General features: G+C 65.9%; 6 pseudogenes across 6 annotated transcripts; 3 read left to right on the top strand and 3 right to left on the bottom strand.

Moving 5' to 3' along the window:
* Positions 1 to 1523: 1523 nt before the first annotated feature.
* Positions 1524 to 2078, bottom strand: LOC311425000 (feather keratin 4 pseudogene; annotated as a pseudogene). The gene has a single exon. The product of its transcript is annotated as a feather keratin 4 pseudogene (transcript).
* Positions 2079 to 2471: 393 nt separating this feature from the next.
* LOC311424965 (feather keratin 4 pseudogene) lies at positions 2472 to 3896 on the top strand (annotated as a pseudogene). The gene has a single exon. The product of its transcript is annotated as a feather keratin 4 pseudogene (transcript).
* Positions 3897 to 5619: 1723 nt separating this feature from the next.
* LOC311424999 (feather keratin 4 pseudogene) lies at positions 5620 to 6174 on the bottom strand (annotated as a pseudogene). The gene has a single exon. The product of its transcript is annotated as a feather keratin 4 pseudogene (transcript).
* A 174-nt stretch (positions 6175 to 6348) lies between these two features.
* On the top strand, positions 6349 to 7992 carry LOC311424960 (feather keratin 4 pseudogene; annotated as a pseudogene). The gene has a single exon. The product of its transcript is annotated as a feather keratin 4 pseudogene (transcript).
* A 1723-nt stretch (positions 7993 to 9715) lies between these two features.
* Positions 9716 to 10270, bottom strand: LOC311425002 (feather keratin 4 pseudogene; annotated as a pseudogene). Its single transcript has one exon. The product of its transcript is annotated as a feather keratin 4 pseudogene (transcript).
* A 189-nt stretch (positions 10271 to 10459) lies between these two features.
* On the top strand, positions 10460 to 12088 carry LOC311424964 (feather keratin 4 pseudogene; annotated as a pseudogene). Its single transcript has one exon. The product of its transcript is annotated as a feather keratin 4 pseudogene (transcript).
* Positions 12089 to 13230: the final 1142 nt, after the last annotated feature.

Here is a 13230-nt window from a genome sequence, read left to right as displayed (position 1 = left end):
AAGCGAGGCACCGTCTCGGGCAAGAAGCGCAGAGGAAGAGGCCGGAGAGCAGGGATGGCTGAGCGCTGCACACGGTGAGTGCAGGGCCGGTCCCTTGCTGGAGGGCAGCCTTGCAGAAATGGCCGTGGGGCTGGTGGCCGCCCAGTGGAGCAGGAGCCAGCAACGTGCCTTGGGGCCGTGAGCGCTCCCCCCTGCTCCTGCTCATTGGCAATAGGGTTAGCAGCAGCCGTAAGACGTAAGGACGCTGAGCATGGGTCGCCCCCTCCCCTTCTGTCTCCCCCTTTGTGGCCCCAGGCTGAGGTGACACCTCTTCCCAGGCAAGCCTCCTGCTGGCCCTGGGATTAAGCCCATCAGTGTTAGCACAAAGCCCACGTGCTGGATCCTTGGGTGTGGTGACGCCCGTTAAGGAAGAGGGAAGTGGCACAGCTCAGGGAACACTGGCTATAAAACGAAGCGGCAGCAAGCCCCATGTGGCACTCAGGCTGGAGCTGCTGCTGCTGCTGCTGCTGGCTGGCTGGCTGGCTGGCTGGCTGGCTGGCAGGAAGAAGCCTCTGCTCCCTGGGTGCTCAGGGCTGCCTGCGGCGTTGTCTTCTTCCTTGGAGTAGAGTGAGTTCTTTCCGGTCAAGACTGGCTCTAGCCTGTGGTGCTGGTGTGGTGGTGATTAGTAAGGATTTGGCAGAGGGTCCGCATGACTGAACCGTCTAGGAAATGCAAGAATGCTAGATAATAAGGAAGCCGAGCTGGTTCCTAGAAGTTTGGTTGGACTGCAAGCTGTGCTAATTGTATAGAAATTGCCTGCTAAAGATAAGCTCTGCTAACTGCTGGGCTGTGAGGGAAAAGCTCAGAGCTGAACGGTGCCCTGGGAGAAGTTTGGCTTGGCTCTTTGGGAGAAGCTCTTTCTTCAGCTACAGGAGTGTGTAAGCCCGGGAGCGGGCTGGGCAGAGAAGTGTTTTGGACAAGGCTTAAGCTTTGTTCAGGTGGCGCTGCGTGGAGGCGGCAGTTGGCGTGCTGCTGCTCCTGGCTCGGGGTTCCCCTCTGTTTCAGGACCTTGTGTGGAGCGTCTGGAGGCGGCCCTGCTGGAGGCGGGGAGCAGGCTGCTTCCAGGCAGGGCCCTGGGAGATGGGCTGCAGCCCTCAGTGTGGGAGGCAGGGCTGCCAGGGGCTTTGTCCAGGGCGCCCCGGCTCTTTGGGGGGCTGGGAGAGCGAAGGGGCCATGTGCAGGCGGAGGGAGCCCTGGAGCCCCCGCGGGGCCTGGGAAGGAAAGGCGGAGAGGCAGGCATTGGATGCAGGCTTGCTTTATTGTCAAGGCAGGAAAGGACACAAGCACAGAGCCGCGAGCAAGGCCCAGGCAGGCCGGTGGTGCCTGGGGCTTCCAGAGAGGCGTTCTTCCTTCAGGCTTCTGCCAGGCGCTGGCCGGCCCAGGGCCAAGAAAGGGCCCTGGGGGGCAGCACCGGAGGAGTCCCGTGTCTGTGAAGAGGAGGAGGAGGAAGGACGAGGAGGAGAAGAGGTGGCACGGGCGTGGCTTTAGCAGGGCCCACAGGTGTCCCACAGCTTCTTGCTGTAGCGCGGCAAGAGGTAGGGGCTGCAGGCGGGAGAAGCGTAGGGCCTGCCAAAGGTGCAGAGGCCCCCCGAGCCCTGGGTGGCCCCCGCGCCGTAGAGGCCCCCCAGCCCCAGGGAGCCCCCAAAGGCGGGTGCTCCGGAGGAGCCCACCACGGCTTGCTGGGGGAAGGAGCTGAGGATGGGGCCGGGGAAGGTGACGACAACGGGGGGCGGCTGGATGAAGGCCGTCGAGTCGGGGCACTGCCGCGCGCACAGCTCGTTGCAGCTCTCAGCGATGGGCTGGGGGACGGCGACGCTGGTTTTCGGCGGGTACAGGTCGTTGCAAGCCATCTTGGTGTGAGAGAGCTGAGCCTGCAATGCAAAGCCCCCAGGGCCGGTGCTGTGAGTGAGGAGATGCCCTGGCAGAGCAGGGCCCGTGCCACAGCCAGGGGACTCCCTCCTCAGCCCGCCCCGGCTCTCCACGCCTGCTCCCTGCGTGCCCGCGGCCCTCGCCTGCCCCCACAGAGCCCCTCTGCCCACAGCGCGTCCGGCAGAGCTCTGGTGGCCAGGGAGCCCCACACCGGCCCCTGCCCGCTGAGGCCCCGCCACCCACCCTTTTCCCGTGCAGAGCCAGGCAGGAGCGGCGGATGCCAGCGCTTGCCCAGGACCACGCTTTTATGGGGGCCGGCGAGCGCGGGGAGGAGCTGGCCGCGCTGGGGGCACGTGGCCCGTGGTGGCCGAGCCCCAGCCTCCTCCCTGCGCGCCACGGGGCTGTTGTGCTGACGCCGGTTCCTCGCCAGCCCCCACCCGCTCCCTCAGCCCCTGCAATTACCCCGCTCGGACGCTCGCCAGCCCTCACCTAATGGGCAAATTAGCCCCGCTGCCGTCTCATCCCTTGCGTGCCTAAGAGGGCATGCAGTGTGACACAGGCGGGCTGCCAGCACCCTGCGTGCCGCAGCTCTTCCCCAGGGGCTTGGTCTCAGGGTGGCCGCGTGCGCGCTGTGGAGAGCCCCAGGGCAGAGCGGGGTCGTGGCGCTGGGCAAGGAGCAGCCACACGCCAGCGCCTCCATGACGTACGCACTGCAGTTGTTATCTCCAGAGGGGCGAGGTGACGAAACGCCAAATCAAAGGCGCTCCTCTCGGGCACTGCCTGCTCAGCACCACGCATTTGGCCTGCCAAGCGGAAAGGGGAGGGAAGCCAGCAAAGGGGCCTGTGCTGGTCCGGACAGGGGATGCTGACTCAGGGAGGGCAGGAGCAGGACAGCCTGGCCTCGGCAGGAGGGAGTGCCGCCTCTGCCCATTGGCCCAGCGGGCGCTGCGCAATGGCGGGGCCTGGATAAAAGCTCGGCCTGCGCGGGGCTCTCGCAAGCACTGCTCTGACCGCCTTCTCCTTGGGGAACAGGGTAAGTCTGCGAGCGCTTCTCCTCCTGCCGCTGGCCCCTGCCCCTGGCCCCTGCGCCTCAGCCTGGCCAGCTGCCGTCTACTGCTCCCTCGCATCGCACTCTGTGCCCTCTTGCAGAGCACCGTCCAATCCCGCAAGATGGCTTGCTACGACCTGTGCCCACCGAAAACCAGCGTCGCCGTCCCCCAGCCCATCGCTGAGAGCTGCAACGAGCTGTGCGCGCGGCAGTGCCCCGACTCGACGGCCTTCATCCAGCCGCCCCCCGTTGTCGTCACCTTCCCCGGCCCCATCCTCAGCTCCTTCCCCCAGCAAGCCGTGGTGGGCTCCTCCGGAGCACCCGCCTTTGGGGGCTCCCTGGGGCTGGGGGGCCTCTACGGCGCGGGGGCCACCCAGGGCTCGGGGGGCCTCTGCACCTTTGGCAGGCCCTACGCTTCTCCCGCCTGCAGCCCCTACCTCTTGCCGCGCTACAGCAAGAAGCTGTGGGACACCTGTGGGCCCTGCTAAAGCCATGTCCTGCCCCAGACCCCCTGCCAGCTGCCGCGACGCATGGCTGAGCTCGTGGGCACGGGGCGCTGAGGAGCGCTGAGCATCTCCAGCCCCAGCCAAGGCCTGGGCAGCTGGCTGTGCTGGCCCCTTCGGCCTCTCGCGCCCTATTCTACTCCTCCTTCCTCCATGGCCAGGGCCTTGCGCCCAGCCTGCCCTCTGCTCTCCCGCTCTCTCTTCCCCCCTCCTGCTCTCCGCAGCAGAAGCAAGACCCTTCAAGGCCTGTGGGGCCCATGGACCAAGTCCTCCCGAGCTGCAGTGCCGCACCGCCGGGGCTTGCACAACCAGAAGCCACGCTCTGGAGAAGATCCTCTGTCCCCCCGACACGCCACAGCCAGCCCTGCTGGCTCCTGCTCCAGCTCTCTGTCCACTTCTCCTGCCGTGCCGGGCACAATAAAGGTTTCCTGCATCCACTCCTCTCCCTCTTTCTGTGTTCCGAGGCAGGAAAGCAGCCCTGCGGGGCGTAGTGGAGGCTCCGGGGGAGGGCACACGCTGGTGCTGGGAGGCCCAGGGCATTAGGGCAGAGAGCAGGAGAGGTGCTGGCAGTTCTGCTTTGCCTGGCCTTCTCCGCCCGGGAGCGCGACCAGCTCTGCCAAGTGGCGCTGCTCCGCAGAAGCGAGGCACCGTCTCGGGCAAGAAGCGCAGAGGAAGAGGCCGGAGAGCAGGGATGGCTGAGCGCTGCACACGGTGAGTGCAGGGCCGGTCCCTTGCTGGAGGGCAGCCTTGCAGAAATGGCCGTGGGGCTGGTGGCCGCCCAGTGGAGCAGGAGCCAGCAACGTGCCTTGGGGCCGTGAGCGCTCCCCCCTGCTCCTGCTCATTGGCAATAGGGTTAGCAGCAGCCGTAAGACGTAAGGACGCTGAGCATGGGTCGCCCCCTCCCCTTCTGTCTCCCCCTTTGTGGCCCCAGGCTGAGGTGACACCTCTTCCCAGGCAAGCCTCCTGCTGGCCCTGGGATTAAGCCCATCAGTGTTAGCACAAAGCCCACGTGCTGGATCCTTGGGTGTGGTGACGCCCGTTAAGGAAGAGGGAAGTGGCACAGCTCAGGGAACACTGGCTATAAAACGAAGCGGCAGCAAGCCCCATGTGGCACTCAGGCTGGAGCTGCTGCTGCTGCTGCTGCTGGCTGGCTGGCTGGCTGGCTGGCTGGCTGGCAGGAAGAAGCCTCTGCTCCCTGGGTGCTCAGGGCTGCCTGCGGCGTTGTCTTCTTCCTTGGAGTAGAGTGAGTTCTTTCCGGTCAAGACTGGCTCTAGCCTGTGGTGCTGGTGTGGTGGTGATTAGTAAGGATTTGGCAGAGGGTCCGCATGACTGAACCGTCTAGGAAATGCAAGAATGCTAGATAATAAGGAAGCCGAGCTGGTTCCTAGAAGTTTGGTTGGACTGCAAGCTGTGCTAATTGTATAGAAATTGCCTGCTAAAGATAAGCTCTGCTAACTGCTGGGCTGTGAGGGAAAAGCTCAGAGCTGAACGGTGCCCTGGGAGAAGTTTGGCTTGGCTCTTTGGGAGAAGCTCTTTCTTCAGCTACAGGAGTGTGTAAGCCCGGGAGCGGGCTGGGCAGAGAAGTGTTTTGGACAAGGCTTAAGCTTTGTTCAGGTGGCGCTGCGTGGAGGCGGCAGTTGGCGTGCTGCTGCTCCTGGCTCGGGGTTCCCCTCTGTTTCAGGACCTTGTGTGGAGCGTCTGGAGGCGGCCCTGCTGGAGGCGGGGAGCAGGCTGCTTCCAGGCAGGGCCCTGGGAGATGGGCTGCAGCCCTCAGTGTGGGAGGCAGGGCTGCCAGGGGCTTTGTCCAGGGCGCCCCGGCTCTTTGGGGGGCTGGGAGAGCGAAGGGGCCATGTGCAGGCGGAGGGAGCCCTGGAGCCCCCGCGGGGCCTGGGAAGGAAAGGCGGAGAGGCAGGCATTGGATGCAGGCTTGCTTTATTGTCAAGGCAGGAAAGGACACAAGCACAGAGCCGCGAGCAAGGCCCAGGCAGGCCGGTGGTGCCTGGGGCTTCCAGAGAGGCGTTCTTCCTTCAGGCTTCTGCCAGGCGCTGGCCGGCCCAGGGCCAAGAAAGGGCCCTGGGGGGCAGCACCGGAGGAGTCCCGTGTCTGTGAAGAGGAGGAGGAGGAAGGACGAGGAGGAGAAGAGGTGGCACGGGCGTGGCTTTAGCAGGGCCCACAGGTGTCCCACAGCTTCTTGCTGTAGCGCGGCAAGAGGTAGGGGCTGCAGGCGGGAGAAGCGTAGGGCCTGCCAAAGGTGCAGAGGCCCCCCGAGCCCTGGGTGGCCCCCGCGCCGTAGAGGCCCCCCAGCCCCAGGGAGCCCCCAAAGGCGGGTGCTCCGGAGGAGCCCACCACGGCTTGCTGGGGGAAGGAGCTGAGGATGGGGCCGGGGAAGGTGACGACAACGGGGGGCGGCTGGATGAAGGCCGTCGAGTCGGGGCACTGCCGCGCGCACAGCTCGTTGCAGCTCTCAGCGATGGGCTGGGGGACGGCGACGCTGGTTTTCGGCGGGTACAGGTCGTTGCAAGCCATCTTGGTGTGAGAGAGCTGAGCCTGCAATGCAAAGCCCCCAGGGCCGGTGCTGTGAGTGAGGAGATGCCCTGGCAGAGCAGGGCCCGTGCCACAGCCAGGGGACTCCCTCCTCAGCCCGCCCCGGCTCTCCACGCCTGCTCCCTGCGTGCCCGCGGCCCTCGCCTGCCCCCACAGAGCCCCTCTGCCCACAGCGCGTCCGGCAGAGCTCTGGTGGCCAGGGAGCCCCACACCGGCCCCTGCCCGCTGAGGCCCCGCCACCCACCCTTTTCCCGTGCAGAGCCAGGCAGGAGCGGCGGATGCCAGCGCTTGCCCAGGCCCACGCTTTTATGGGGGCCGGCGAGCGCGGGGAGGAGCTGGCCGCGCTGGGGGCACGTGGCCCGTGGTGGCCGAGCCCCAGCCTCCTCCCTGCGCGCCACGGGGCTGTTGTGCTGACGCCGGTTCCTCGCCAGCCCCCACCCGCTCCCTCAGCCCCTGCAATTACCCCGCTCGGACGCTCGCCAGCCCTCACCTAATGGGCAAATTAGCCCCGCTGCCGTCTCATCCCCTGCGTGCCTAAGAGGGCATGCAGTGTGACACAGGCGGGCTGCCAGCACCCTGCGTGCCGCAGCTCTTCCCCAGGGGCTTGGTCTCAGGGTGGCCGCGTGCGCGCTGTGGAGAGCCCCAGGGCAGAGCGGGGTCGTGGCGCTGGGCAAGGAGCAGCCACACGCCAGCGCCTCCATGACGTACGCACTGCAGTTGTTATCTCCAGAGGGGCGAGGTGACGAAACGCCAAATCAAAGGCGCTCCTCTCGGGCACTGCCTGCTCAGCACCACGCATTTGGCCTGCCAAGCGGAAAGGGGAGGGAAGCCAGCAAAGGGGCCTGTGCTGGTCCGGACAGGGGATGCTGACTCAGGGAGGGCAGGAGCAGGACAGCCTGGCCTCGGCAGGAGGGAGTGCCGCCTCTGCCCATTGGCCCAGCGGGCGCTGCGCAATGGCGGGGCCTGGATAAAAGCTCGGCCTGCGCGGGGCTCTCGCAAGCACTGCTCTGACCGCCTTCTCCTTGGGGAACAGGGTAAGTCTGCGAGCGCTTCTCCTCCTGCCGCTGGCCCCTGCCCCTGGCCCCTGCGCCTCAGCCTGGCCAGCTGCCGTCTACTGCTCCCTCGCATCGCACTCTGTGCCCTCTTGCAGAGCACCGTCCAATCCCGCAAGATGGCTTGCTACGACCTGTGCCCACCGAAAACCAGCGTCGCCGTCCCCCAGCCCATCGCTGAGAGCTGCAACGAGCTGTGCGCGCGGCAGTGCCCCGACTCGACGGCCTTCATCCAGCCGCCCCCCGTTGTCGTCACCTTCCCCGGCCCCATCCTCAGCTCCTTCCCCCAGCAAGCCGTGGTGGGCTCCTCCGGAGCACCCGCCTTTGGGGGCTCCCTGGGGCTGGGGGGCCTCTACGGCGCGGGGGCCACCCAGGGCTCGGGGGGCCTCTGCACCTTTGGCAGGCCCTACGCTTCTCCTGCCTGCAGCCCCTACCTCTTGCCGCGCTACAGCAAGAAGCTGTGGGACACCTGTGGGCCCTGCTAAAGCCATGTCCTGCCCCAGACCCCCTGCCAGCTGCCGCGACGCATGGCTGAGCTCGTGGGCACGGGGCGCTGAGGAGCGCTGAGCATCTCCAGCCCCAGCCAAGGCCTGGGCAGCTGGCTGTGCTGGCCCCTTCGGCCTCTCGCGCCCTATTCTACTCCTCCTTCCTCCATGGCCAGGGCCTTGCGCCCAGCCTGCCCTCTGCTCTCCCGCTCTCTCTTCCCCCCTCCTGCTCTCCGCAGCAGAAGCAAGACCCTTCAAGGCCTGTGGGGCCCATGGACCAAGTCCTCCCGAGCTGCAGTGCCGCACCGCCGGGGCTTGCACAACCAGAAGCCACGCTCTGGAGAAGATCCTCTGTCCCCCCGACACGCCACAGCCAGCCCCGCTGGCTCCTGCTCCAGCTCTCTGTCCACTTCTCCTGCCGTGCCGGGCACAATAAAGGTTTCCTGCATCCACTCCTCTCCCTCTTTCTGTGTTCCGAGGCAGGAAAGCAGCCCTGCGGGGCGTAGTGGAGGCTCCGGGGGAGGGCACACGCTGGTGCTGGGAGGCCCAGGGCATTAGGGCAGAGAGCAGGAGAGGTGCTGGCAGTTCTGCTTTGCCTGGCCTTCTCCGCCCGGGAGCGCGACCAGCTCTGCCAAGTGGCGCTGCTCCGCAGAAGCGAGGCACCGTCTCGGGCAAGAAGCGCAGAGGAAGAGGCCGGAGAGCAGGGATGGCTGAGCGCTGCACACGGTGAGTGCAGGGCCGGTCCCTTGCTGGAGGGCAGCCTTGCAGAAATGGCCGTGGGGCTGGTGGCCGCCCAGTGGAGCAGGAGCCAGCAACGTGCCTTGGGGCCGTGAGCGCTCCCCCCTGCTCCTGCTCATTGGCAATAGGGTTAGCAGCAGCCGTAAGACGTAAGGACGCTGAGCATGGGTCGCCCCCTCCCCTTCTGTCTCCCCCTTTGTGGCCCCAGGCTGAGGTGACACCTCTTCCCAGGCAAGCCTCCTGCTGGCCCTGGGATTAAGCCCATCAGTGTTAGCACAAAGCCCACGTGCTGGATCCTTGGGTGTGGTGACGCCCGTTAAGGAAGAGGGAAGTGGCACAGCTCAGGGAACACTGGCTATAAAACGAAGCGGCAGCAAGCCCCATGTGGCACTCAGGCTGGAGCTGCTGCTGCTGCTGCTGCTGGCTGGCTGGCTGGCTGGCTGGCTGGCTGGCAGGAAGAAGCCTCTGCTCCCTGGGTGCTCAGGGCTGCCTGCGGCGTTGTCTTCTTCCTTGGAGTAGAGTGAGTTCTTTCCGGTCAAGACTGGCTCTAGCCTGTGGTGCTGGTGTGGTGGTGATTAGTAAGGATTTGGCAGAGGGTCCGCATGACTGAACCGTCTAGGAAATGCAAGAATGCTAGATAATAAGGAAGCCGAGCTGGTTCCTAGAAGTTTGGTTGGACTGCAAGCTGTGCTAATTGTATAGAAATTGCCTGCTAAAGATAAGCTCTGCTAACTGCTGGGCTGTGAGGGAAAAGCTCAGAGCTGAACGGTGCCCTGGGAGAAGTTTGGCTTGGCTCTTTGGGAGAAGCTCTTTCTTCAGCTACAGGAGTGTGTAAGCCCGGGAGCGGGCTGGGCAGAGAAGTGTTTTGGACAAGGCTTAAGCTTTGTTCAGGTGGCGCTGCGTGGAGGCGGCAGTTGGCGTGCTGCTGCTCCTGGCTCGGGGTTCCCCTCTGTTTCAGGACCTTGTGTGGAGCGTCTGGAGGCGGCCCTGCTGGAGGCGGGGAGCAGGCTGCTTCCAGGCAGGGCCCTGGGAGATGGGCTGCAGCCCTCAGTGTGGGAGGCAGGGCTGCCAGGGGCTTTGTCCAGGGCGCCCCGGCTCTTTGGGGGGCTGGGAGAGCGAAGGGGCCATGTGCAGGCGGAGGGAGCCCTGGAGCCCCCGCGGGGCCTGGGAAGGAAAGGCGGAGAGGCAGGCATTGGATGCAGGCTTGCTTTATTGTCAAGGCAGGAAAGGACACAAGCACAGAGCCGCGAGCAAGGCCCAGGCAGGCCGGTGGTGCCTGGGGCTTCCAGAGAGGCGTTCTTCCTTCAGGCTTCTGCCAGGCGCTGGCCGGCCCAGGGCCAAGAAAGGGCCCTGGGGGGCAGCACCGGAGGAGTCCCGTGTCTGTGAAGAGGAGGAGGAGGAAGGACGAGGAGGAGAAGAGGTGGCACGGGCGTGGCTTTAGCAGGGCCCACAGGTGTCCCACAGCTTCTTGCTGTAGCGCGGCAAGAGGTAGGGGCTGCAGGCGGGAGAAGCGTAGGGCCTGCCAAAGGTGCAGAGGCCCCCCGAGCCCTGGGTGGCCCCCGCGCCGTAGAGGCCCCCCAGCCCCAGGGAGCCCCCAAAGGCGGGTGCTCCGGAGGAGCCCACCACGGCTTGCTGGGGGAAGGAGCTGAGGATGGGGCCGGGGAAGGTGACGACAACGGGGGGCGGCTGGATGAAGGCCGTCGAGTCGGGGCACTGCCGCGCGCACAGCTCGTTGCAGCTCTCAGCGATGGGCTGGGGGACGGCGACGCTGGTTTTCGGCGGGTACAGGTCGTTGCAAGCCATCTTGGTGTGAGAGAGCTGAGCCTGCAATGCAAAGCCCCCAGGGCCGGTGCTGTGAGTGAGGAGATGCCCTGGCAGAGCAGGGCCCGTGCCACAGCCAGGGGACTCCCTCCTCAGCCCGCCCCGGCTCTCCACGCCTGCTCCCTGCGTGCCCGCGGCCCTCGCCTGCCCCCACAGAGCCCCTCTGCCCACAGCGCGTCCGGCAGAGCTCTGGTGGCCAGGGAGCCCCACACCGGCCCCTGCCCGCTGAGGCCCCGCCACCCACCCTTTTCCCGTGCAGAGCCAGGCAGGAGCGGCGGATGCCAGCGCTTGCCCAGGACCACGCTTTTATGGGGGCCGGCGAGCGCGGGGAGGAGCTGGCCGTGCTGGGGGCACGTGGCCCGTGGTGGCCGAGCCCCAGCCTCCTCCCTGCGCGCCACGGGGCTGTTGTGCTGACGCCGGTTCCTCGCCAGCCCCCACCCGCTCCCTCAGCCCCTGCAATTACCCCGCTCGGACGCTCGCCAGCCCTCACCTAATGGGCAAATTAGCCCCGCTGCCGTCTCATCCCCTGCGTGCCTAAGAGGGCATGCAGTGTGACACAGGCGGGCTGCCAGCACCCTGCGTGCCGCAGCTCTTCCCCAGGGGCTTGGTCTCAGGGTGGCCGCGTGCGCGCTGTGGAGAGCCCCAGGGCAGAGCGGGGTCGTGGCGCTGGGCAAGGAGCAGCCACACGCCAGCGCCTCCATGACGTACGCACTGCAGTTGTTATCTCCAGAGGGGCGAGGTGACGAAACGCCAAATCAAAGGCGCTCCTCTCGGGCACTGCCTGCTCAGCACCACGCATTTGGCCTGCCAAGCGGAAAGGGGAGGGAAGCCAGCAAAGGGGCCTGTGCTGGTCCGGACAGGGGATGCTGACTCAGGGAGGGCAGGAGCAGGACAGCCTGGCCTCGGCAGGAGGGAGTGCCGCCTCTGCCCATTGGCCCAGCGGGCGCTGCGCAATGGCGGGGCCTGGATAAAAGCTCGGCCTGCGCGGGGCTCTCGCAAGCACTGCTCTGACCGCCTTCTCCTTGGGGAACAGGGTAAGTCTGCGAGCGCTTCTCCTCCTGCCGCTGGCCCCTGCCCCTGGCCCCTGCGCCTCAGCCTGGCCAGCTGCCGTCTACTGCTCCCTCGCATCGCACTCTGTGCCCTCTTGCAGAGCACCGTCCAATCCCGCAAGATGGCTTGCTACGACCTGTGCCCACCGAAAACCAGCGTCGCCGTCCCCCAGCCCATCGCTGAGAGCTGCAACGAGCTGTGCGCGCGGCAGTGCCCCGACTCGACGGCCTTCATCCAGCCGCCCCCCGTTGTCGTCACCTTCCCCGGCCCCATCCTCAGCTCCTTCCCCCAGCAAGCCGTGGTGGGCTCCTCCGGAGCACCCGCCTTTGGGGGCTCCCTGGGGCTGGGGGGCCTCTACGGCGCGGGGGCCACCCAGGGCTCGGGGGGCCTCTGCACCTTTGGCAGGCCCTACGCTTCTCCTGCCTGCAGCCCCTACCTCTTGCCGCGCTACAGCAAGAAGCTGTGGGACACCTGTGGGCCCTGCTAAAGCCATGTCCTGCCCCAGACCCCCTGCCAGCTGCCGCGACGCATGGCTGAGCTCGTGGGCACGGGGCGCTGAGGAGCGCTGAGCATCTCCAGCCCCAGCCAAGGCCTGGGCAGCTGGCTGTGCTGGCCCCTTCGGCCTCTCGCGCCCTATTCTACTCCTCCTTCCTCCATGGCCAGGGCCTTGCGCCCAGCCTGCCCTCTGCTCTCCCGCTCTCTCTTCCCCCCTCCTGCTCTCCGCAGCAGAAGCAAGACCCTTCAAGGCCTGTGGGGCCCATGGACCAAGTCCTCCCGAGCTGCAGTGCCGCACCGCCGGGGCTTGCACAACCAGAAGCCACGCTCTGGAGAAGATCCTCTGTCCCCCCGACACGCCACAGCCAGCCCCGCTGGCTCCTGCTCCAGCTCTCTGTCCACTTCTCCTGCCGTGCCGGGCACAATAAAGGTTTCCTGCATCCACTCCTCTCCCTCTTTCTGTGTTCCGAGGCAGGAAAGCAGCCCTGCGGGGCGTAGTGGAGGCTCCGGGGGAGGGCACACGCTGGTGCTGGGAGGCCCAGGGCATTAGGGCAGAGAGCAGGAGAGGTGCTGGCAGTTCTGCTTTGCCTGGCCTTCTCCGCCCGGGAGCGCGACCAGCTCTGCCAAGTGGCGCTGCTCCGCAGAAGCGAGGCACCGTCTCGGGCAAGAAGCGCAGAGGAAGAGTCCGGAGAGCAGGGATGGCTGAGCGCTGCACACGGTGAGTGCAGGGCCGGTCCCTTGCTGGAGGGCAGCCTTGCAGAAATGGCCGTGGGGCTGGTGGCCGCCCAGTGGAGCAGGAGCCAGCAACGTGCCTTGGGGCCGTGAGCGCTCCCCCCTGCTCCTGCTCATTGGCAATAGGGTTAGCAGCAGCCGTAAGACGTAAGGACGCTGAGCATGGGTCGCCCCCTCCCCTTCTGTCTCCCCCTTTGTGGCCCCAGGCTGAGGTGACACCTCTTCCCAGGCAAGCCTCCTGCTGGCCCTGGGATTAAGCCCATCAGTGTTAGCACAAAGCCCACGTGCTGGATCCTTGGGTGTGGTGACGCCCGTTAAGGAAGAGGGAAGTGGCACAGCTCAGGGAACACTGGCTATAAAACGAAGCGGCAGCAAGCCCCATGTGGCACTCAGGCTGGAGCTGCTGCTGCTGCTGCTGCTGGCTGGCTGGCTGGCTGGCTGGCTGGCTGGCAGGAAGAAGCCTCTGCTCCCTGGGTGCTCAGGGCTGCCTGCGGCGTTGTCTTCTTCCTTGGAGTAGAGTGAGTTCTTTCCGGTCAAGACTGGCTCTAGCCTGTGGTGCTGGTGTGGTGGTGATTAGTAAGGATTTGGCAGAGGGTCCGCATGACTGAACCGTCTAGGAAATGCAAGAATGCTAGATAATAAGGAAGCCGAGCTGGTTCCTAGAAGTTTGGTTGGACTGCAAGCTGTGCTAATTGTATAGAAATTGCCTGCTAAAGATAAGCTCTGCTAACTGCTGGGCTGTGAGGGAAAAGCTCAGAGCTGAACGGTGCCCTGGGAGAAGTTTGGCTTGGCTCTTTGGGAGAAGCTCTTTCTTCAGCTACAGGAGTGTGTAAGCCCGGGAGCGGGCTGGGCAG

The sequence above is a fragment of the Aythya ferina genome (assembly GCF_964211825.1).
Source record: "Aythya ferina genome assembly, chromosome: 29".
Classification (NCBI taxonomy): Eukaryota; Metazoa; Chordata; class Aves; order Anseriformes; family Anatidae; genus Aythya; species Aythya ferina.
Note: the sequence above shows the minus strand (reverse complement) of the source record. Positions and strands in the feature narration are given on the sequence as shown.